This window comes from Pongo abelii, chromosome 19 (genome assembly GCF_028885655.2).
Source record: "Pongo abelii isolate AG06213 chromosome 19, NHGRI_mPonAbe1-v2.0_pri, whole genome shotgun sequence".
Taxonomy (NCBI): domain Eukaryota; kingdom Metazoa; phylum Chordata; class Mammalia; order Primates; family Hominidae; genus Pongo; species Pongo abelii.
The window spans coordinates 38,602,098-38,627,614 of NC_072004.2; positions in this window are offsets into that span (position 1 = coordinate 38,602,098).

The window sequence follows — 25,517 nt, forward strand, 5'->3', positions numbered from 1 at the left end:
ACTTCTGTGTGATGAGTGCATTCAACTCACAGACTTGAACGTTCCTTTTGATAGAACAGTTTTGAAACACTCCTTTTGTAGAATCTGCAAGTGTTTATTTGGAGCGCTTGGAGGCCTATGCTGGAAAAGGAAATGTCTTCAAATAACAACTACACAGAAGCATTCTCAGAAACTTCTTGGTGATGAGTGCATTCAACTCACGGACTTGAACCTTCCTTTTGAAAGAGCAGTTTTGAAACACTCTTTTTGTAGAATCTGCAAGTGGATATTTGGAGCGCTTTGAGGCCTATGCTGGGAAATGAAATAACTTCCCCTAAAAATTAGACAGAAGCATTCTCAGAAACTTCTGTGTGATGAGTGCATTCAACTCACAGACTTGAACACTGCTTTTGATAGAGCAGTTTGGAAACACTCCTTTTGTAAAATCTGCAAGTGTTTATTTGGAGCGCTTTGAGGCCTATCCTGGAAAAGGAAATACCTTCACATAATAACTAGACAGAAGCATTCTCAGAAACTTCTTTGTGATGAGTGCATTCTACTCACAGAGTTGAACCTTCTTTGTGATAGAAGAGTTTTCAAACTCTCTTTTTGTAGAATCTGCAAGTGCACATTTGGAACTGTTGGAGGCCAACGCTGGAAAAGGAAACATCCTCACATAGAAACTAGACAGAAGCATTCTCAGAAACTTGCTGGTGACGAGTGCATTCAACTCACAGACTGGAACCTTTCTTTTGAAAGAGCAGTTTTGGAACACTCTTTTTGTAGAATCTGCTAGTGTATATTTGGAGCGCTGTGAGGCCTATGCTGGGAAATGAAATATCTTCACCTAAAAACTAGACGGAAGCATTCTCCGAAACTTCTGTGTGATGAGTGCATTCAACTCAGAGACTTGAACGTTCCTTTTGATAGAACAGTTTTGAAACACTCCTTTTGTAGAATCTGCAAGTGTTTATTTGGAGCGCTTGGAGGCCTATGCTGGAAAAGGAAATGTCTTCAAATAACAACTACACAGAAGCATTCTCAGAAACTTCTTTGTGATGAGTGCATTCAACTCACAGACTTGAACCTTCCTTTTGAAAGAGCAGTTTTGAAACACTCTTTTTGTAGAATCTGCAAGTGGATATTTGGAGCGCTTTGAGGCCTATGCTGGGAAATGAAATATCTTCTCCTAAAAACTAGACAGAAGCATTCTCAGAAACTTCTGTGTGATGAGTGCATTCAACTCACAGACTTGAACATTGCTTTTGATAGAGCAGTTTGGAAACACTCCTTTTGTAAAATCTGCAAGTGTTTATTTGGAGCGCTTCGAGGCCTATCCTGGAAAAGGAAATATCTTCACATAATAACTAGACAGAAGCATTCTCAGAAACTTCTTTGTGATGAGTGCATTCTACTCACAGAGCTAAACCTTCTTTGTGATAGAAGAGTTTTCAAACTCTCTTTTTGTAGAATCTGCAAGTGCACATTTGGAACTGTTGGAGGCCAACGCTGGAAAAGGAAACATCCTCACATAGAAACTAGACAGAAGCATTCTCAGAAACTTGCTTGTGACGAGTGCATTCAACTCACAGACTTGAACCTTTCTTCTGAAAGAGTAGTTTTGGAACACTCTTTTTGTAGAATCTGCTAGTGTATATTTGGAGCGCTGTGAGGCCTATGCTGGGAAATGAAATATCTTCACCTAAAAACTAGTCGGAAGCATTCTCCGAAACTTCTGTGTGATGAGTGCATTCAACTCACAGACTTGAACGTTCCTTTTGATAGAACAGTTTTGAAACACTCCTTTTGTAGAATCTGCAAGTGTTTATTTGGAGCGCTTGGAGGCCTATGCTGGAAAAGGAAATGTCTTCAAATAACAACTACACAGAAGCATTCTCAGAAACTTCTTTGTGATGAGTGCATTCAACTCACAGACTTGAACGTTCCTTTTCATAGAACAGTTTTGAAACACTCCTTTTGTAGAATCTGCAAGTGTTTATTTCGAGCGCTTGGAGGCCTATGCTGGAAAAGGAAATGTCTTCAAATAACAACTACACAGAAGCATTCTCAGAAACTTCTTTGTGATGAGTGCATTCAACTCACAGACTTGAACCTTCCTTTTGAAAGAGCAGTTTTGAAACACTCTTTTTGTAGAATCTGCAAGTGGATATTTGGAGCGTTTTGAGGCCTATGCTGGGAAATGAAATATCTTCTCCTAAAAACTAGACAGAAGCATTCTCAGAAACTTCTGTGTGATGAGTGCATTCAACTCACAGACTTGAACACTGCTTTTGATAGAGCAGTTTGGAAACACTCCTTTTGTAAAATCTGCAAGTGTTTATTTGGAGCGCTTTGAGGCCTATCCTGGAAAAGGAAATATCTTCACATAATAACTAGACAGAAGCATTCTCAGAAACTTCTTTGTGATGAGTGCATTCTACTCACAGAGTTGAACCTTCTTTGTGATAGAAGAGTTTTCAAACTCTCTTTTTGTAGAATCTGCAAGTGCACATTTGGAACTGTTGGAGGCCAACGCTGGAAAAGGAAACATCCTCACATAGAAACTAGACAGAAGCATTCTCAGAAACTTGCTTGTGACGAGTGCATTCAACTCACAGACTTGAACCTTTCTTTTGAAAGAGCAGTTCTGGAACACACTTTTTGTAGAATCTGCTAGTGTATATTTGGAGCGCTGTGAGGCCTATGCTGGGAAATGAAATATCTTCACCTAAAAACTAGACGGAAGCATTCTCCGAAACTTCTGTGTGATGAGTGCATTCAACTCACAGACTTGAACCTTCCTTTTGATAGAACAGTTTTGAAACACTCCTTTTGTAGAATCTGCAAGTGTTTATTTGGAGCGCTTGAAGGCCTATGCTGGAAAAGGAAATGTCTTCAAATAACAACTACACAGAAGCATTCTCAGAAACTTCTTTGTGATGAGTGCATTCAACTCACAGACTTGAACCTTCCTTTTGAAAGAGCAGTTTTGAAACACTCTTTTTGTAGAATCTGCAAGTGGATATTTGGAGCGCTTTGAGGCCTATGCTGGGAAATGAAATATCTTCTCCTAAAAACTAGACAGAAGCATTCTCAGAAACTTCTGTGTGATGAGTGCATTCAACTCACAGACGTGAACATTGCTTTTGATAGAGCAGTTTGGAAACACTCCTTTTGTAAAATCTGCAAGTGTTTATTTGGAGCGCTTTGAGGCCTATCCTGGAAAAGGAAATATCTTCACATAATAACTAGACAGAAGCATTCTCAGAAACTTCTTTGTGATGAGTGCATTCTACTCACAGAGCTGAACCTTCTTTGTGATAGAAGAGTTTTCAAACTCTCTTTTTGTAGAATCTGCAAGTGCACATTTGGAACTGTTGGAGGCCAGCGCTGGAAAAGGAAACATCCTCACATAGAAACTAGACAGAAGCATTCTCAGAAACTTGCTGGTGACGAGTGCATTCAACTCACAGACTTGAACCTTTCTTTTGAAAGAGCAGTTTTGGAACACTCTTTTTGTAGAATCTGCTAGTGTATATTTGGAGCGCTGTGAGGCCTATGCTGGGAAATGAAATATCTTCACCTAAAAACTAGACGGAAGCATTCTCAGAAACTTCTGTGTGATGAGTGCATTCAACTCACAGACTTGAACGTTCCTTTTGATAGAACAGTTTTGAAACACTCCTTTTGTAGAATCTGCAAGTGTTTATTTCGAGCGCTTGGAGGCCTATGCTGGAAAAGGAAATGTCTTCAAATAACAACTACACAGAAGCATTCTCAGAAACTTCTTTGTGATGAGTGCATTCAACTCACAGACTTGAACCTTCCTTTTGAAAGAGCAGTTTTGAAACACTCTTTTTGTAGAATCTGCAAGTGGATATTTGGAGCGCTTTGAGGCCTATGCTGGGAAATGAAATATCTTCTCCTAAAAACTAGACAGAAGCATTCTCAGAAACTTCTGTGTGATGAGTGCATTCAACTCACAGACTTGAACATTGCTTTTGATAGAGCAGTTTGGAAACACTCCTTTTGTAAAATCTGCAAGTGTTTATTTGGAGCGCTTTGAGGCCTATCCTGGAAAAGGAAATATCTTCACATAATAACTAGACAGAAGCATTCTCAGAAACTTCTTTGTGATGAGTGCATTCTACTCACAGAGTTGAAGCTTCTTTGTGATAGAAGAGTTTTCAAACTCTCTTTTTGTAGAATCTGCAAGTGCACATTTGGAACTGTTGGAGGCCAACGCTGGAAAAGGAAACATCCTCACATAGAAACTAGACAGAAGCATTCTCAGAAACTTGCTTGTGACGAGTGCATTCAACTCACAGACTTGAACCTTTCTTTTGAAAGAGTAGTTTTGGAACACTCTTTTTGTAGAATCTGCCAGTGTATATTTGGAGCGCTGTGAGGCCTATGCTGGGAAATGAAATATCTTCACCTAAAAACTAGTCGGAAGCATTCTCCGAAACTTCTGTGTGATGAGTGCATTCAACTCACAGACTTGAACGTTCCTTTTGATAGAACAGTTTTGAAACACTCCTTTTGTAGAATCTGCAAGTGTTTATTTGGAGTGCTTGGAGGCCTATGCTGGAAAAGGAAATGTCTTCAAATAACAACTACACAGAAGCATTCTCAGAAACTTCTTTGTGATGAGTGCATTCAACTCACAGACTTGAACCTTCCTTTTGAAAGAGCAGTTTTGAAACACTCTTTTTGTAGAATCTGCAAGTGGATATTTGGAGCGCTTTGAGGCCTATGCTGGGAAATGAAATAACTTCTCCTAAAAACTAGACAGAAGCATTCTCAGAAACTTCTGTGGGATGAGTGCATTCAACTCACAGACTTGAACACTGCTTTTGATAGAGCAGTTTGGAAACACTCCTTTTGTAAAATCTGCAAGTGTTTATTTGGAGCGCTTTGAGGCCTATCCTGGAAAAGGAAATATCTTCACATAATAACTGGACAGAAGCATTCTCAGAAACTTCTTTGTGATGAGTGCATTCTACTCACAGAGTTGAACCTTCTTTGTGATAGAAGAGTTTTCAAACTCTCTTTTTGTAGAATCTGCAAGTGCACATTTGGAACTGTTGGAGGCCAACGCTGGAAAAGGAAACATCCTCACATAGAAACTAGACAGAAGCATTCTCAGAAACTTGCTTGTGACGAGTGCATTCAACTCACAGACTTGAACCTTTCTTTTGAAAGAGCAGTTTTGGAACACTCTTTTTGTAGAATCTGCTAGTGTATATTTGGAGCGCTGTGAGGCCTATGCTGGGAAATGAAATATCTTCACCTAAAAACTAGACGGAAGCATTCTCCGAAACTTCTGTGTGATGAGTGCATTCAACTCACAGACTTGAACGTTCCTTTTGATAGAGCAGTTTTGAAACACTCCTTTTGTAGAATGTTCAAGTGTTTATTTGGAGCGCTTGGAGGCCTCTGCTGGAAAAGGAAATGTCTTCAAATAACAACTACACAGAAGCATTCTCAGAAACTTCTTTGTGATGAGTGCATTCAACTCACAGACTTGAACCTTCCTTTTGAAAGAGCAGTTTTGAAACACTCTTTTTGTAGAATCTGCAAGTGGATATTTGGAGCGCTTTGAGGCCTATGCTGGGAAATGAAATATCTTCTCCTAAAAACTAGACAGAAGCATTCTCAGAAACTTCTGTGTGATGAGTGCATTCAACTCACCGACTTGAACACTGCTTTTGATAGAGCAGTTTGGAAACACTCCTTTTGTAAAATCTGCAAGTGTTTATTTGGAGCGCTTTGAGGCCTATCCTGGAAAAGGAAATATCTTCACATAATAACTAGACAGAAGCATTCTCAGAAACTTCTTTGTGATGAGTGCATTCTACTCACAGAGTTGAACCTTCTTTGTGATAGAAGAGTTTTCAAACTCTCTTTTTGTAGAATCTGCAAGTGCACATTTGGAACTGTTGGAGGCCAACGCTGGAAAAGGAAACATCCTCACATAGAAACTAGACAGAAGCATTCTCAGAAACTTGCTGGTGACGAGTGCATTCAACTCACAGACTTGAACCTTTCTTTAGAAAGAGCAGTTTTGGAACACTCTTTTTGTAGAATCTGCTAGTGTATATTTGGAGCGCTGGGAGGCCTATGCTGGGAAATGAAATATCTTCACCTAAAAACTAGACGGAAGCATTCTCCGAAACTTCTGTGTGATGAGTGCATTCAACTCACAGACTTGAACGTTCCTTTTGATAGAACAGTTTTGAAACACTCCTTTTGTAGAATCTGCAAGTGTTTATTTGGAGCGCTTGGAGGCCTATGCTGGAAAAGGAACTGTCTTCAAATAACAACTCCACAGAAGCATTCACAGAAACTTCTTTGTGATGAGTGCATTCAACTCACAGACTTGAACGTTCCTTTTGATAGAACAGTTTTGAAACACTCCTTTTGTAGAATCTGCAAGTGTTTATTTCGAGCGCTTGGAGGCCTATGCTGGAAAAGGAATTGTCTTCAAATAACAACTACACAGAAGCATTCTCAGAAACTTCTTTGTGATGAGTGCATTCAACTCACAGACTTGAACCTTCCTTTTGAAAGAGCAGTTTTGAAACACTCTTTTTGTAGAATCTGCAAGTGGATATTTGGAGCGCTTTGAGGCCTATGCTGGGAAATGAAATATCTTCTCCTAAAAACTAGACAGAAGCATTCTCAGAAACTTCTGTGTGATGAGTGCATTCAACTCACAGACTTGAACATTGCTTTTGATAGAGCAGTTTGGAAACACTCCTTTTGTAAAATCTGCAAGTGTTTATTTGGAGCGCTTTGAGGCCTATCCTGGAAAAGGAAGTATCTTCACATAATAACTAGACAGAAGCATTCTCAGAAACTTCTTTGTGATGAGTGCATTCTACTCACAGAGCTGAACCTTCTTTGTGATAGAAGAGTTTTCAAACTCTCTTTTTGTAGAATCTGCAAGTGCACATTTCGAACTGTTGGAGGCCAACGCTGGAAAAGGAAACATCCTCACATAGAAACTAGACAGAAGCATTCTCAGAAACTTGCTTGTGACGAGTGCATTCAACTCACAGACTTGAACCTTTCTTTTGAAAGAGCAGTTTTGGAACACTCTTTTTGTAGAATCTGCTAGTGTATATTTGGAGCGCTGTGAGGCCTATGCTGGGAAATGAAATATCTTCACCTAAGAACTAGACGGAAGCATTCTCAGAAACTTCTGTGTGATGAGTGCATTCAACTCACAGACTTGAACGTTCCTTTTGATAGAACAGTTTTGAAACACTCCTTTTGTAGAATCTGCAAGTGTTTATTTGGAGCGCTTGGAGGCCTATGCTGGAAAAGGAAATGTCTTCAAATAACAACTACACAGAAGCATTCTCAGAAACTTCTTTGTGATGAGTGCATTCAACTCACAGACTTGAACGTTCCTTTTCATAGAACAGTTTTGAAACACTCCTTTTGTAGAATCTGCAAGTGTTTATTTCGAGCGCTTGGAGGCCTATGCTGGAAAAGGAAATGTCTTCAAATAACAACTACACAGAAGCATTCTCAGAAACTTCTTTGTGATGAGTGCATTCAACTCACAGACTTGAACCTTCCTTTTGAAAGAGCAGTTTTGAAACACTCTTTTTGTAGAATCTGCAAGTGGATTTTTGGAGCGTTTTGAGGCCTATGCTGGGAAATGAAATATCTTCTCCTAAAAACTAGACAGAAGCATTCTCAGAAACTTCTGTGTGATGAGTGCATTCAACTCACAGACTTGAACACTGCTTTTGATAGAGCAGTTTGGAAACACTCCTTTTGTAAAATCTGCAAGTGTTTATTTGGAGCGCTTTGAGGCCTATACTGGAAAAGGAAATATCTTCACATAATAACTAGACAGAAGCATTCTCAGAAACTTCTTTGTGATGAGTGCATTCTACTCACAGAGTTGAACTTTCTTTGTGATAGAAGAGTTTTCAAACTCTCTTTTTGTAGAATCTGCAAGTGCACATTTGGAACTGTTGGAGGCCAACGCTGGAAAAGGAAACATCCTCACATAGAAACTAGACAGAAGCATTCTCAGAAACTTGCTTGTGACGAGTGCATTCAACTCACAGACTTGAACCTTTCTTTTGAAAGAGCAGTTCTGGAACACTCTTTTTGTAGAACCTGCTAGTGTATATTTGGAGCGCTGTGAGGCCTATGCTGGGAAATGAAATATCTTCACCTAAAAACTAGACGGAAGCATTCTCCGAAACTTCTGTGTGATGAGTGCATTCAACTCACAGACTTGAACCTTCCTTTTGATAGAACAGTTTTGAAACACTCCTTTTGTAGAATCTGCAAGTGTTTATTTGGAGCGCTTGGAGGCCTCTGCTGGAAAAGGAAATGTCTTCAAATAACAACTACACAGAAGCATTCTCAGAAACTTCTTTGTGATGAGTGCATTCAACTCACAGACTTGAACCTTCCTTTTGAAAGAGCAGTTTTGAAACACTCTTTTTGTAGAATCTGCAAGTGGATATTTGGAGCGCTCTGAGGCCTATGCTGGGAAATGAAATATCTTCTCCTAAAAACTAGACAGAAGCATTCTCAGAAACTTCTGTGTGATGAGTGCATTCAACTCACAGACTTGAACATTGCTTTTGATAGAACAGTTAGGAAACACTCCTTTTGTAAAATCTGCAAGTGTTTATTTGGAGCGCTTTGAGGCCTATCCTGGAAAAGGAAATATCTTCACATAATAACTAGACAGAAGCATTCTCAGAAACTTCTTTGTGATGAGTGCATTCTACTCACAGAGCTGAACCTTCTTTGTGATAGAAGAGTTTTCAAACTCTCTTTTTGTAGAATCTGCAAGTGCACATTTGGAACTGTTGGAGGCCAACGCTGGAAAAGGAAACATCCTCACATAGAAACTAGACAGAAGCATTCTCAGAAACTTGCTTGTGACGAGTGCATTCAACTCACAGACTTGAACCTTTCTTTTGAAAGAGTAGTTTTGGAACACTCTTTTTGTAGAATCTGCTAGTGTATATTTGGAGCGCTGTGAGGCCTATGCTGGGAAATGAAATATCTTCACCTAAAAACTAGTCGGAAGCATTCTCCGAAACTTCTGTGTGATGAGTGCATTCAACTCACAGACTTGAACGTTCCTTTTGATAGAACAGTTTTGAAACACTCCTTTTGTAGAATCTGCAAGTGTTTATTTGGAGCGCTTGGAGGCCTATGCTGGAAAAGGAAATGTCTTCAAATAACAACTACACAGAAGCATTCTCAGAAACTTCTTTGTGATGAGTGCATTCAACTCACAGACTTGAACGTTCCTTTTCATAGAACAGTTTTGAAACACTCCTTTTGTAGAATCTGCAAGTGTTTATTTCGAGCGCTTGGAGGCCTATGCTGGAAAAGGAAATGTCTTCAAATAACAACTACACAGAAGCATTCTCAGAAACTTCTTTGTGATGAGTGCATTCAACTCACAGACTTGAACCTTCCTTTTGAAAGAGCAGTTTTGAAACACTCTTTTTGTAGAATCTGCAAGTGGATATTTGGAGCGTTTTGAGGCCTATGCTGGGAAATGAAATATCTTCTCCTAAAAACTAGACAGAAGCATTCTCAGAAACTTCTGTGTGATGAGTGCATTCAACTCACAGACTTGAACACTGCTTTTGATAGAGCAGTTTGGAAACACTCCTTTTGTAAAATCTGCAAGTGTTTATTTGGAGCGCTTTGAGGCCTATCCTGGAAAAGGAAATATCTTCACATAATAACTAGACAGAAGCATTCTCAGAAACTTCTTTGTGATGAGTGCATTCTACTCACAGAGTTGAACCTTCTTTGTGATAGAAGAGTTTTCAAACTCTCTTTTTGTAGAATCTGCAAGTGCACATTTGGAACTGTTGGAGGCCAACGCTGGAAAAGGAAACATCCTCACATAGAAACTAGACAGAAGCATTCTCAGAAACTTGCTTGTGACGAGTGCATTCAACTCACAGACTTGAACCTTTCTTTTGAAAGAGCAGTTCTGGAACACACTTTTTGTAGAATCTGCTAGTGTATATTTGGAGCGCTGTGAGGCCTATGCTGGGAAATGAAATATCTTCACCTAAAAACTAGACGGAAGCATTCTCCGAAACTTCTGTGTGATGAGTGCATTCAACTCACAGACTTGAACCTTCCTTTTGATAGAACAGTTTTGAAACACTCCTTTTGTAGAATCTGCAAGTGTTTATTTGGAGCGCTTGGAGGCCTATGCTGGAAAAGGAAATGTCTTCAAATAACAACTACACAGAAGCATTCTCAGAAACTTCTTGGTGATGAGTGCATTCAACTCACAGACTTGAACCTTCCTTTTGAAAGAGCAGTTTTGAAACACTCTTTTTGTAGAATCTGCAAGTGGATATTTGGAGCGCTTTGAGGCCTATGCTGGGAAATGAAATAACTTCTCCTAAAAATTAGACAGAAGCATTCTCAGAAACTTCTGTGTGATGAGTGCATTCAACTCACAGTCTTGAACACTGCTTTTGATAGAGCAGTTTGGAAACACTCCTTTTGTAAAATCTGCAAGTGTTTATTTGGAGCGCTTTGAGGCCTATCCTGGAAAAGGAAATATCTTCACATAATAACTAGACAGAAGCATTCTCAGAAACTTCTTTGTGATGAGTGCATTCTACTCACAGAGTTGAACCTTCTTTGTGATAGAAGAGTTTTCAAACTCTCTTTTTGTAGAATCTGCAAGTGCACATTTGGAACTGTTGGAGGCCAACGCTGGAAAAGGAAACATCCTCACATAGAAACTAGACAGAAGCATTCTCAGAAACTTGCTGGTGACGAGTGCATTCAACTCACAGACTTGAACCTTTCTTTTGAAAGAGCAGTTTTGGAACACTCTTTTTGTAGAATCTGCTAGTGTATATTTGGAGCGCTGTGAGGCCTATGCTGGGAAATGAAATATCTTCACCTAAAAACTAGACGGAAGCATTCTCCGAAACTTCTGTGTGATGAGTGTATTCAACTCACAGGCTTCAGCGTTCCTTTTGATAGAACAGTTTTGAAACACTCCTTTTGTAGAATCTGCAAGTGTTTATTTGGAGCGCTTGAAGGCCTATGCTGGAAAAGGAAATGTCTTCAAATAACAACTACACAGAAGCATTCTCAGAAACTTCTTTGTGATGAGTGCATTCAACTCACAGACTTGAACCTTCCTTTTGAAAGAGCAGTTTTGAAGCACTCTTTTTGTAGAATCTGCAAGTGGATATTTGGAGCGCTTTGAGGCCTATGCTGGGAAATGAAATATCTTCTCCTAAAAACTAGACAGAAGCATTCTCAGAAACTTCTGTGTGATGAGTGCATTCAACTCACAGACTTGAACATTGCTTTTGATAGAGCAGTTTGGAAACACTCCTTTTGTAAAATCTGCAAGTGTTTATTTGGAGCGCTTTGAGGCCTATCCTGGAAAAGGAAATATCTTCACATAATAACTAGACAGAAGCATTCTCAGAAACTTCTTTGTGATGAGTGCATTCTACTCACAGAGCTGAACCTTCTTTGTGATAGAAGAGTTTTCAAACTCTCTTTTTGTAGAATCTGCAAGTGCACATTTGGAACTGTTGGAGGCCAGCGCTGGAAAAGGAAACATCCTCACATAGAAACTAGACAGAAGCATTCTCAGAAACTTGCTGGTGACGAGTGCATTCAACTCACAGACTTGAACCTTTCTTTTGAAAGAGCAGTTTTGGAACACTCTTTTTGTAGAATCTGCTAGTGTATATTTGGAGCGCTGTGAGGCCTATGCTGGGAAATGAAATATCTTCACCTAAAAACTAGACGGAAGCATTCTCAGAAACTTCTGTGTGATGAGTGCATTCAACTCACAGACTTGAACGTTCCTTTTGATAGAGCAGTTTTGAAACACTCCTTTTGTAGAATGTTCAAGTGTTTATTTGGAGCGCTTGGAGGCCTCTGCTGGAAAAGGAAATGTCTTCAAATAACAACTCCACAGAAGCATTCTCAGAAACTTCTTTGTGATGAGTGCATTCAAATCACAGACTTGAACGTTCCTTTTGATAGAACAGTTTTGAAACACTCCTTTTGTAGAATCTGCAAGTGTTTATTTCGAGCGCTTGGAGGCCTATGCTGGAAAAGGAAATGTCTTCAAATAACAACTACACAGAAGCATTCTCAGAAACTTCTTTGTGATGAGTGCATTCAACTCACAGACTTGAACCTTCCTTTTGAAAGAGCAGTTTTGAAACACTCTTTTTGTAGAATCTGCAAGTGGATATTTGGAGCGCTTTGAGGCCTATGCTGGGAAATGAAATATCTTCTCCTAAGAACTAGACAGAAGCATTCTCAGAAACTTCTGTGTGATGAGTGCATTCAACTCACAGACTTGAACACTGCTTTTGATAGAGCAGTTTGGAAACACTCCTTTTGTAAAATCTGCAAGTGTTTATTTGGAGCGCTTTGAGGCCTATCCTGGAAAAGGAAATATCTTCACATAATAACTAGACAGAAGCATTCTCAGAAACTTCTTTGTGATGAGTGCATTCTACTCACAGAGCTGAACCTTCTTTGTGATAGAAGAGTTTTCAAACTCTCTTTTTGTAGAATCTGCAAGTGCACATTTGGAACTGTTGGAGGCCAACGCTGGAAAAGGAAACATCCTCACATAGAATCTAGACAGAAGCATTCTCAGAAACTTGCTTGTGACGAGTGCATTCAACTCACAGACTTGAACCTTTCTTTTGAAAGAGTAGTTTTGGAACACTCTTTTTGTAGAATCTGCTAGTGTATATTTGGAGCGCTGTGAGGCCTATGCTGGGAAATGAAATATCTTCACCTAAAAACTAGTCGGAAGCATTCTCCGAAACTTCTGTGTGATGAGTGCATTCAACTCACAGACTTGAATGTTCCTTTTGGTAGAACAGTTTTGAAACACTCCTTTTGTAGAATCTGCAAGTGTTTATTTGGAGCGCTTGGAGGCCTATGCTGGAAAAGGAAATGTCTTCAAATAACAACTACACAGAAGCATTCTCAGAAACTTCTTGGTGATGAGTGCATTCAACTCACAGACTTGAACCTTCCTTTTGAAAGAGCAGTTTTGAAACACTCTTTTTGTAGAATCTGCAAGTGGATATTTGGAGCGCTTTGAGGCCTATGCTGGGAAATGAAATAACTTCTCCTAAAAATTAGACAGAAGCATTCTCAGAAACTTCTGTGTGATGAGTGCATTCAACTCACAGACTTGAACACTGCTTTTGATAGAGCAGTTTGGAAACACTCCTTTTGTAAAATCTGCAAGTGTTTATTTGGAGCGCTTTGAGGCCTATCCTGGAAAAGGAAATATCTTCACATAATAACTAGACAGAAGCATTCTCAGAAACTTCTTTGTGATGAGTGCATTCTACTCACAGAGTTGAACCTTCTTTGTGATAGAAGAGTTTTCAAACTCTCTTTTTGTAGAATCTGCAAGTGCACATTTGGAACTGTTGGAGGCCAACGCTGGAAAAGGAAACATCCTCACATAGAAACTAGACAGAAGCATTCTCAGAAACTTGCTGGTGACGAGTGCATTCAACTCACAGACTGGAACCTTTCCTTTGAAAGAGCAGTTTTGGAACACTCTTTTTGTAGAATCTGCTAGTGTATATTTGGAGCGCTGTGAGGCCTATGCTGGGAAATGAAATATCTTCACCTAAAAACTAGACGGAAGCATTCTCCGAAACTTCTGTGTGATGAGTGCATTCAACTCGCAGACTTGAACGTTCCTTTTGATAGAACAGTTTTGAAACACTCCTTTTGTAGAATCTGCAAGTGTTTATTTGGAGCGCTTGGAGGCCTATGCTGGAAAAGGAAATGTCTTCAAATAACAACTACACAGAAGCATTCTCAGAAACTTCTTTGTGATGAGTGCATTCAACTCACAGACTTGAACCTTCCTTTTGAAAGAGCAGTTTTGAAACACTCTTTTTGTAGAATCTGCAAGTGGATATTTGGAGCGCTTTGAGGCCTATGCTGGGAAATGAAATATCTTCTCCTAAAAACTAGACAGAAGCATTCTCAGAAACTTCTGTGTGATGAGTGCATTCAACTCACAGACTTGAACATTGCTTTTGATAGAGCAGTTTGGAAACACTCCTTTTGTAAAATCTGCAAGTGTTTATTTGGAGCGCTTTGAGGCCTATCCTGGAAAAGGAAATATCTTCACATAATAACTAGACAGAAGCATTCTCAGAAACTTCTTTGTGATGAGTGCATTCTACTCACAGAGCTGAACCTTCTTTGTGATAGAAGAGTTTTCAAACTCTCTTTTTGTAGAATCTGCAAGTGCACATTTGGAACTGTTGGAGGCCAACGCTGGAAAAGGAAACATCCTCACATAGAAACTAGACAGAAGCATTCTCAGAAACTTGCTTGTGACGAGTGCATTCAACTCACAGACTTGAACCTTTCTTTTGAAAGAGTAGTTTTGGAACACTCTTTTTGTAGAATCTGCTAGTGTATATTTGGAGCGCTGTGAGGCCTATGCTGGGAAATGAAATATCTTCACCTAAAAACTAGTCGGAAGCATTCTCCGAAACTTCTGTGTGATGAGTGCATTCAACTCACAGACTTGAACGTTCCTTTTGATAGAACAGTTTTGAAACACTCCTTTTGTAGAATCTGCAAGTGTTTATTTGGAGCGCTTGGAGGCCTATGCTGGAAAAGGAAATGTCTTCAAATAACAACTACACAGAAGCATTCTCAGAAACTTCTTTGTGATGAGTGCATTCAACTCACAGACTTGAACGTTCCTTTTCATAGAACAGTTTTGAAACACTCCTTTTGTAGAATCTGCAAGTGTTTATTTCGAGCGCTTGGAGGCCTATGCTGGAAAAGGAAATGTCTTCAAATAACAACTACACAGAAGCATTCTCAGAAACTTCTTTGTGATGAGTGCATTCAACTCACAGACTTGAACCTTCCTTTTGAAAGAGCAGTTTTGAAACCCTCTTTTTGTAGAATCTGCAAGTGGATATTTGGAGCGTTTTGAGGCCTATGCTGGGAAATGAAATATCTTCTCCTAAAAACTAGACAGAAGCATTCTCAGAAACTTCTGTGTGATGAGTGCATTCAACTCACAGACTTGAACACTGCTTTTGATAGAGCAGTTTGGAAACACTCCTTTTGTAAAATCTGCAAGTGTTTATTTGGAGCGCTTTGAGGCCTATCCTGGAAAAGGAAATATCTTCACATAATAACTAGACAGAAGCATTCTCAGAAACTTCTTTGTGATGAGTGCATTCTACTCACAGAGTTGAACCTTCTTTGTGATAGAAGAGTTTTCAAACTCTGTTTTTGTAGAATCTGCAAGTGCACATTTGGAACTGTTGGAGGCCAACGCTGGAAAAGGAAACATCCTCACATAGAAACTAGACAGAAGCATTCTCAGAAACTTGCTTGTGACGAGTGCATTCAACTCACAGACTTGAACCTTTCTTTTGAAAGAGCAGTTCTGGAACACACTTTTTGTAGAATCTGCTAGTGTATATTTGGAGCGCTGTGAGGCCTATGCTGGGAAATGAAATATCTTCACCTAAAAACTAGACGGAAGCATTCTCCGAAACTTCTGTGTGATGAGTGCATTCAACTCACAGACTTGAACCTTCCTTTTGATAGAACAGTTTTGAAACACTCCTTTTGTAGAATCTGCATGTGTTTATTTGGAGCGCTTGGAGGCCTATGCTGGAAAAGGAAATGTCTTCAAATAACAACTACACAGAAGCATTCTCAGAAACTTCTTGGTGATGAGTGCATTCAACTCACAGACTTGAACCTTCCTTTTGAAAGAGCAGTTTTGAAACACTCTTTTTGTAGAATCTGCAAGTGGATATTTGGAGCGCTTTGAGGCCTATGCTGGGAAATGAAATAACTTCTCCTAAAAATTAGACAGAAGCATTCTCAGAAACTTCTGTGTGATGAGTGCATTCAACTCACAGACTTGAACACTGCTTTTGATAGAGCAGTTTGGAAACACTCCTTTTGTAAAATCTGCAAGTGTTTATTTGGAGCGCTTTGAGGCCTATCCTGGAAAAGGAAATATCTTCACATAATAACTAGACAGAAGCATTCTCAGAAACTTCTTTGTGATGAGTGCATTCTACTCACAGAGTTGAACCTTCTTTGTGATAGAAGAGTTTTCAAACTCTCTTTTTGTAGAATCTGCAAGTGCACATTTGGAACTGTTGGAGGCCAACGCTGGAAAAGGAAACATCCTCACATAGAAACTAGACAGAAGCATTCTCAGAAACTTGCTGGTGACGAGTGCATTCAACTCACAGACTTGAACCTTTCTTTTGAAAGAGCAGTTTTGGAACACTCTTTTTGTAGAATCTGCTAGTGTATATTTGGAGCGCTGTGAGGCCTATGCTGGGAAATGAAATATCTTCACCTAAAAACTAGACGGAAGCATTCTCCGAAACTTCTGTGTGATGAGTGTATTCAACTCACAGACTTCAACGTTCCTTTTGATAGAACAGTTTTGAAACACTCCTTTTGTAGAATCTGCAAGTGTTTATTTGGAGCGCTTGAAGGCCTATGCTGGAAAAGGAAATGTCTTCAAATAACAACTACACAGAAGCATTCTCAGAAACTTCTTTGTGATGAGTGCATTCAACTCACAGACTTGAACCTTCCTTTTGAAAGAGCAGTTTTGAAACACTCTTTTTGTAGAATCTGCAAGTGGATATTTGGAGCGCTTTGAGGCCTATGCTGGGAAATGAAATATCTTCTCCTAAAAACTAGACAGAAGCATTCTCAGAAACTTCTGTGTGATGAGTGCATTCAACTCACAGACTTGAACATTGCTTTTGATACAGCAGTTTGGAAACACTCCTTTTGTAAAATCTGCAAGTGTTTATTTGGAGCGCTTTGAGGCCTATCCTGGAAAAGGAAATATCTTCACATAATAACTAGACAGAAGCATTCTCAGAAACTTCTTTGTGATGAGTGCATTCTACTCACAGAGCTGAACCTTCTTTGTGATAGAAGAGTTTTCAAACTCTCTTTTTGTAGAATCTGCAAGTGCACATTTGGAACTGTTGGAGGCCAGCGCTGGAAAAGGAAACATCCTCACATAGAAACTAGACAGAAGCATTCTCAGAAACTTGCTGGTGACGAGTGCATTCAACTCACAGACTTGAACCTTTCTTTTGAAAGAGCAGTTTTGGAACACTCTTTTTGTAGAATCTGCTAGTGTATATTTGGAGCGCTGTGAGGCCTATGCTGGGAAATGAAATATCTTCACCTAAAAACTAGACGGAAGCATTCTCAGAAACTTCTGTGTGATGAGTGCATTCAACTCACAGACTTGAACGTTCCTTTTGATAGAACAGTTTTGAAACACTCCTTTTGTAGAATCTGCAAGTGTTTATTTCGAGCGCTTGGAGGCCTATGCTGGAAAAGGAAATGTCTTCAAATAACAACTACACAGAAGCATTCTCAGAAACTTCTTTGTGATGAGTGCATTCAACTCACAGACTTGAACCTTCCTTTTGAAAGAGCAGTTTTGAAACACTCTTTTTGTAGAATCTGCAAGTGGATATTTGGAGCGCTTTGAGGCCTATGCTGGGAAATGAAATATCTTCTCCTAAAAACTAGACAGAAGCATTCTCAGAAACTTCTGTGTGATGAGTGCATTCAACTCACAGACTTGAACATTGCTTTTGATAGAGCAGTTTGGAAACACTCCTTTTGTAAAATCTGCAAGTGTTTATTTGGAGCGCTATGAGGCCTATCCTGGAAAAGGAAATATCTTCACATAATAACTAGACAGAAGCATTCTCAGAAACTTCTTTGTGATGAGTGCATTCTACTCACAGAGTTGAACCTTCTTTGTGATAGAAGAGTTTTCAAACTCTCTTTTTGTAGAATCTGCAAGTGCACATTTGGAACTGTTGGAGGCCAACGCTGGAAAAGGAAACATCCTCACATAGAAACTAGACAGAAGCATTCTCAGAAACTTGCTTGTGACGAGTGCATTCAACTCACAGACTTGAACCTTTCTTTTGAAAGAGTAGTTTTGGAACACTCTTTTTGTAGAATCTGCCAGTGTATATTTGGAGCGCTGTGAGGCCTATGCTGGGAAATGAAATATCTTCACCTAAAAACTAGTCGGAAGCATTCTCCGAAACTTCTGTGTGATGAGTGCATTCAACTCACGGACTTGAACGTTCCTTTTGATAGAACAGTTTTGAAACACTCCTTTTGTAGAATCTGCAAGTGTTTATTTGGAGTGCTTGGAGGCCTATGCTGGAAAAGGAAATGTCTTCAAATAACAACTACACAGAAGCATTCTCAGAAACTTCTTTGTGATGAGTGCATTCAACTCACAGACTTGAACCTTCCTTTTGAAAGAGCAGTTTTGAAACACTCTTTTTGTAGAATCTGCAAGTGGATATTTGGAGCGCTTTGAGGCCTATGCTGGGAAATGAAATAACTTCTCCTAAAAACTAGACAGAAGCATTCTCAGAAACTTCTGTGGGATGAGTGCATTCAACTCACAGACTTGAACACTGCTTTTGATAGAGCAGTTTGGAAACACTCCTTTTGTAAAATCTGCAAGTGTTTATTTGGAGCGCTTTGAGGCCTATCCTGGAAAAGGAAATATCTTCACATAATAACTGGACAGAAGCATTCTCAGAAACTTCTTTGTGATGAGTGCATTCTACTCACAGAGTTGAACCTTCTTTGTGATAGAAGAGTTTTCAAACTCTCTTTTTGTAGAATCTGCAAGTGCACATTTGGAACTGTTGGAGGCCAACGCTGGAAAAGGAAACATCCTCACATAGAAACTAGACAGAAGCATTCTCAGAAACTTGCTTGTGACGAGTGCATTCAACTCACAGACTTGAACCTTTCTTTTGAAAGAGCAGTTTTGGAACACTCTTTTTGTAGAATCTGCTAGTGTATATTTGGAGCGCTGTGAGGCCTATGCTGGGAAATGAAATATCTTCACCTAAAAACTAGACGGAAGGATTCTCAGAAACTTCTGTGTGATGAGTGCATTCAACTCACAGACTTGAACGTTCCTTTTGATAGAGCAGTTTTGAAACACTCCTTTTGTAGATTGTTCAGGTGTTTATTTGGAGCGCTTGGAGGCCTCTGCTGGAAAAGGAAATGTCTTCAAATAACAACTACACAGAAGCATTCTCAGAAACTTCTTTGTGATGAGTGCATTCAACTCACAGACTTGAACCTTCCTTTTGAAAGAGCAGTTTTGAAACACTCTTTTTGTAGAATCTGCAAGTGGATATTTGGAGCGCTTTGAGGCCTATGCTGGGAAATGAAATATCTTCTCCTAAAAACTAGACAGAAGCATTCTCAGAAACTTCTGTGTGATGAGTGCATTCAACTCACAGACTTGAACACTGCTTTTGATAGAGCAGTTTGGAAACACTCCTTTTGTAAAATCTGCAAGTGTTTATTTGGAGCGCTTTGAGGCCTATCCTGGAAAAGGAAATATCTTCACATAATAACTAGACAGAAGCATTCTCAGAAACTTCTTTGTGATGAGTGCATTCTACTCACAGAGTTGAACCTTCTTTGTGATAGAAGAGTTTTCAAACTCTCTTTTTGTAGAATCTGCAAGTGCACATTTGGAACTGTTGGAGGCCAACGCTGGAAAAGGAAACATCCTCACATAGAAACTAGACAGAAGCATTCTCAGAAACTTGCTGGTGACGAGTGCATTCAACTCACAGACTTGAACCTTTCATTAGAAAGAGCAGTTTTGGAACAATCTTTTTGTAGAATCTGCTAGTGTATATTTGGAGCGCTGGGAGGCCTATGCTGGGAAATGAAATATCTTCACCTAAAAACTAGACGGAAGCATTCTCCGAAACTTCTGTGTGATGAGTGCATTCAACTCACAGACTTGAACGTTCCTTTTGATAGAACAGTTTTGAAACACTCCTTTTGTAGAATCTGCAAGTGTTTATTTGGAGCGCTTGGAGGCCTATGCTGGAAAAGGAACTGTCTTCAAATAACAACTCCACAGAAGCATTCACAGAAACTTCTTTGTGATGAGTGCATTCAACTCACAGACTTGAACCTTCCTTTTGATAGAACAGTTTTGAAACACTCCTTTTGTAGAATCTGCAAGTGTTTATTTCGAGCGCTTGGAGGCCTATGCTGGAAAAGGAATTGTCTTCAAATAACAACTACACAGAAGCATTCTCAGAAACTTCTTTGTGATGAGTGCATTCAACTCACAGACTTGAACCTTCCTTTTGAAAGAGCAGTTTTGAAACACTCTTTTTGTAGAATCTGCAAGTGGATATTTGGAGCGCTTTGAGGCCTATGCTGGGAAATGAAATATCTTCTCCTAAAAACTAGACAGAAGCATTCTCAGAAACTTCTGTGTGATGAGTGCATTCAACTCACAGACTTGAACATTGCTTTTGATAGAGCAGTTTGGAAACACTCCTTTTGTAAAATCTGCAAGTGTTTATTTGGAGCGCTTTGAGGCCTATCCTGGAAAAGGAAATATCTTCACATAATAACTAGACAGAAGCATTCTCAGAAACTTCTTTGTGATGAGTGCATTCTACTCACGGAGCTGAACCTTCTTTGTGATAGAAGAGTTTTCAAACTCTCTTTTTGTAGAATCTGCAAGTGCACATTTGGAACTGTTGGAGGCCAACGCTGGAAAAGGAAACATCCTCACATAGAAACTAGACAGAAGCATTCTCAGAAACTTGCTTGTGACGAGTGCATTCAACTCACAGACTTGAACCTTTCTTTTGAAAGAGCAGTTTTGGAACACTCTTTTTGTAGAATCTGCTAGTGTATATTTGGAGCGCTGTGAGGCCTATGCTGGGAAATGAAATATCTTCACCTAAGAACTAGACGGAAGCATTCTCAGAAACTTCTGTGTGATGAGTGCATTCAACTCACAGACTTGAACGTTCCTTTTGATAGAACAGTTTTGAAACACTCCTTTTGTAGAATCTGCAAGTGTTTATTTGGAGCGCTTGGAGGCCTATGCTGGAAAAGGAAATGTCTTCAAATAACAACTACACAGAAGCATTCTCAGAAACTTCTTTGTGATGAGTGCATTCAACTCACAGACTTGAACGTTCCTTTTCATAGAACAGTTTTGAAACACTCCTTTTGTAGAATCTGCAAGTGTTTATTTCGAGCGCTTGGAGGCCTATGCTGGAAAAGGAAATGTCTTCAAATAACAACTACACAGAAGCATTCTCAGAAACTTCTTTGTGATGAGTGCATTCAACTCACAGACTTGAACCTTTCTTTTGAAAGAGCAGTTTTGAAACACTCTTTTTGTAGAATCTGCAGGTGGATATTTGGAGCGTTTTGAGGCCTATGCTGGGAAATGAAATATCTTCTCCTAAAAACTAGACAGAAGCATTCTCAGAAACTTCTGTGTGATGAGTGCATTCAACTCACAGACTTGAACACTGCTTTTGATAGAGCAGTTTGGAAACACTCCTTTTGTAAAATCTGCAAGTGTTTATTTGGAGCGCTTTGAGGCCTATCCTGGAAAAGGAAATATCTTCACATAATAACTAGACAGAAGCATTCTCAGAAACTTCTTTGTGATGAGTGCATTCTACTCACAGAGTTGAACCTTCTTTGTGATAGAAGAGTTTTCAAACTCTCTTTTTGTAGAATCTGCAAGTGCACATTTGGAACTGTTGGAGGCCAACGCTGGAAAAGGAAACATCCTCACATAGAAACTAGACAGAAGCATTCTCAGAAACTTGCTTGTGACGAGTGCATTCAACTCACAGACTTGAACCTTTCTTTTGAAAGAGCAGTTCTGGAACACTCTTTTTGTAGAACCTGCTAGTGTATATTTGGAGCGCTGTGAGGCCTATGCTGGGAAATGAAATATCTTCACCTAAAAACTAGACGGAAGCATTCTCCGAAACTTCTGTGTGATGAGTGCATTCAACTCACAGACTTGAACGTTCCTTTTGATAGAACAGTTTTGAAACACTCCTTTTGTAGAATCTGCAAGTGTTTATTTGGAGCGCTTGGAGGCCTCTGCTGGAAAAGGAAATGTCTTCAAATAACAACTACACAGAAGCATTCTCAGAAACTTCTTTGTGATGAGTGCATTCAACTCACAGACTTGAACCTTCCTTTTGAAAGAGCAGTTTTGAAACACTCTTTTTGTAGAATCTGCAAGTGGATATTTGGAGCGCTCTGAGGCCTATGCTGGGAAATGAAATATCTTCTCCTAAAAACTAGACAGAAGCATTCTCAGAAACTTCTGTGTGATGAGTGCATTCAACTCACAGACTTGAACATTGCTTTTGATAGAACAGTTAGGAAACACTCCTTTTGTAAAATCTGCAAGTGTTTATTTGGAGCGCTTTGAGGCCTATCCTGGAAAAGGAAATATCTTCACATAATAACTAGACAGAAGCATTCTCAGAAACTTCTTTGTGATGAGTGCATTCTACTCACAGAGCTGAACCTTCTTTGTGATAGAAGAGTTTTCAAACTCTCTTTTTGTAGAATCTGCAAGTGCACATTTGGAACTGTTGGAGGCCAACGCTGGAAAAGGAATCATCCTCACATAGAAACTAGACAGAAGCATTCTCAGAAACTTGCTTGTGACGAGTGCATTCAACTCACAGACTTGAACCTTTCTTTTGAAAGAGTAGTTTTGGAACACTCTTTTTGTAGAATCTGCTAGTGTATATTTGGAGCGCTGTGAGGCCTATGCTGGGAAATGAAATATCTTCACCTAAAAACTAGTCGGAAGCATTCTCCGAAACTTCTGTGTGATGAGTGCATTCAACTCACAGACTTGAACGTTCCTTTTGATAGAACAGTTTTGAAACACTCCTTTTGTAGAATCTGCAAGTGTTTATTTGGAGCGCTTGGAGGCCTATGCTGGAAAAGGAAATGTCTTCAAATAACAACTACACAGAAGCATTCTCAGAAACTTCTTTGTGATGAGTGCATTCAACTCACAGACTTGAACGTTCCTTTTTATAGAACAGTTTTGAAACACTCCTTTTGTAGAATCTGCAAGTGTTTATTTCGAGCGCTTGGAGGCCTATGCTGGAAAAGGAAATGTCTTCAAATAACAACTACACAGAAGCATTCTCAGAAACTTCTTTGTGATGAGTGCATTCAACTCACAGACTTGAACCTTCCTTTTGAAAGAGCAGTTTTGAAACACTCTTTTTGTAGAATCTGCAAGTGGATATTTGGAGCGCTTTGAGGCCTATGCTGGGAAATGAAATATCTTCTCCTAAAAACTAGACAGAAGCATTCTCAGAAACTTCTGTGTGATGAGTGCATTCAACTCACAGACTTGAACATTGCTTTTGATAGAGCAGTTTGGAAACACTCCTTTTGTAAAATCTGCAAGTGTTTATTTGGAGCGCTTTGAGGCCTATCCTGGAAAAGGAAATATCTTCACATAATAACTAGACAGAAGCATTCTCAGAAACTTCTTTGTGATGAGTGCATTCTACTCACAGAGCTGAACCTTCTTTGTGATAGAAGAGTTTTCAAACTCTCTTTTTGTAGAATCTGCAAGTGCACATTTGGAACTGTTGGAGGCCAGCGCTGGAAAAGGAAACATCCTCACATAGAAACTAGACAGAAGCATTCTCAGAAACTTGCTGGTGACGAGTGCATTCAACTCACAGACTTGAACCTTTCTTTTGAAAGAGCAGTTTTGGAACACTCTTTTTGTAGAATCTGCTAGTGTATATTTGGAGCGCTGTGAGGCCTATGCTGGGAAATGAAATATCTTCACCTAAAAACTAGACGGAAGCATTCTCAGAAACTTCTGTGTGATGAGTGCATTCAACTCACAGACTTGAACCTTCCTTTTGATAGAACAGTTTTGAAACACTCCTTTTGTAGAATCTGCAAGTGTTTATTTCGAGCGCTTGGAGGCCTATGCTGGAAAAGGAAATGTCTTCAAATAACAACTACACAGAAGCATTCTCAGAAACTTCTTTGTGATGAGTGCATTCAACTCACAGACTTGAACCTTCCTTTTGAAAGAGCAGTTTTGAAACACTCTTTTTGTAGAATCTGCAAGTGGATATTTGGAGCGCTTTGAGGCCTATGCTGGGAAATGAAATATCTTCTCCTAAAAACTAGACAGAAGCATTCTCAGAAACTTCTGTGTGATGAGTGCATTCAACTCACAGACTTGAACATTGCTTTTGATAGAGCAGTTGGGAAACACTCCTTTTGTAAAATCTGCAAGTGTTTATTTGGAGCGCTTTGAGGCCTATCCTGGAAAAGGAAATATCTTCACATAATAACTAGACAGAAGCATTCTCAGAAACTTCTTTGTGATGAGTGCATTCTACTCACAGAGTTGAACCTTCTTTGTGATAGAAGAGTTTTCAAACTCTCTTTTTGTAGAATCTGCAAGTGCACATTTGGAACTGTTGGAGGCCAACGCTGGAAAAGGAAACATCCTCACATAGAAACTAGACAGAAGCATTCTCAGAAACTTGCTTGTGACGAGTGCATTCAACTCACAGACTTGAACCTTTCTTTTGAAAGAGTAGTTTTGGAACACTCTTTTTGTAGAATCTGCCAGTGTATATTTGGAGCGCTGTGAGGCCTATGCTGGGAAATGAAATATCTTCACCTAAAAACTAGTCGGAAGCATTCTCCGAAACTTCTGTGTGATGAGTGCATTCAACTCACAGACTTGAACGTTCCTTTTGATAGAACAGTTTTGAAACACTCCTTTTGTAGAATCTGCAAGTGTTTATTTGGAGTGCTTGGAGGCCTATGCTGGAAAAGGAAATGTCTTCAAATAACAACTACACAGAAGCATTCTCAGAAACTTCTTGGTGATGAGTGCATTCAACTCACAGACTTGAACCTTCCTTTTGAAAGAGCAGTTTTGAAACACTCTTTTTGTAGAATCTGCAAGTGGATATTTGGAGCGCTTTGAGGCCTATGCTGGGAAATGAAATAACTTCTCCTAAAAACTAGACAGAAGCATTCTCAGAAACTTCTGTGGGATGAGTGCATTCAACTCACAGACTTGAACACTGCTTTTGATAGAGCAGTTTGGAAACACTCCTTTTGTAAAATCTGCAAGTGTTTATTTGGAGCGCTTTGAGGCCTATCCTGGAAAAGGAAATATCTTCACATAATAACTGGACAGAAGCATTCTCAGAAACTTCTTTGTGATGAGTGCATTCTACTCACAGAGTTGAACCTTCTTTGTGATAGAAGAGTTTTCAAACTCTCTTTTTGTAGAATCTGCAAGTGCACATTTGGAACTGTTGGAGGCCAACGCTGGAAAAGGAAACATCCTCACATAGAAACTAGACAGAAGCATTCTCAGAAACTTGCTTGTGACGAGTGCATTCAACTCACAGACTTGAACCTTTCTTTTGAAAGAGCAGTTTTGGAACACTCTTTTTGTAGAATCTGCTAGTGTATATTTGGAGCGCTGTGAGGCCTATGCTGGGAAATGAAATATCTTCACCTAAAAACTAGACGGAAGCATTCTCAGAAACTTCTGTGTGATGAGTGCATTCAACTCACAGACTTGA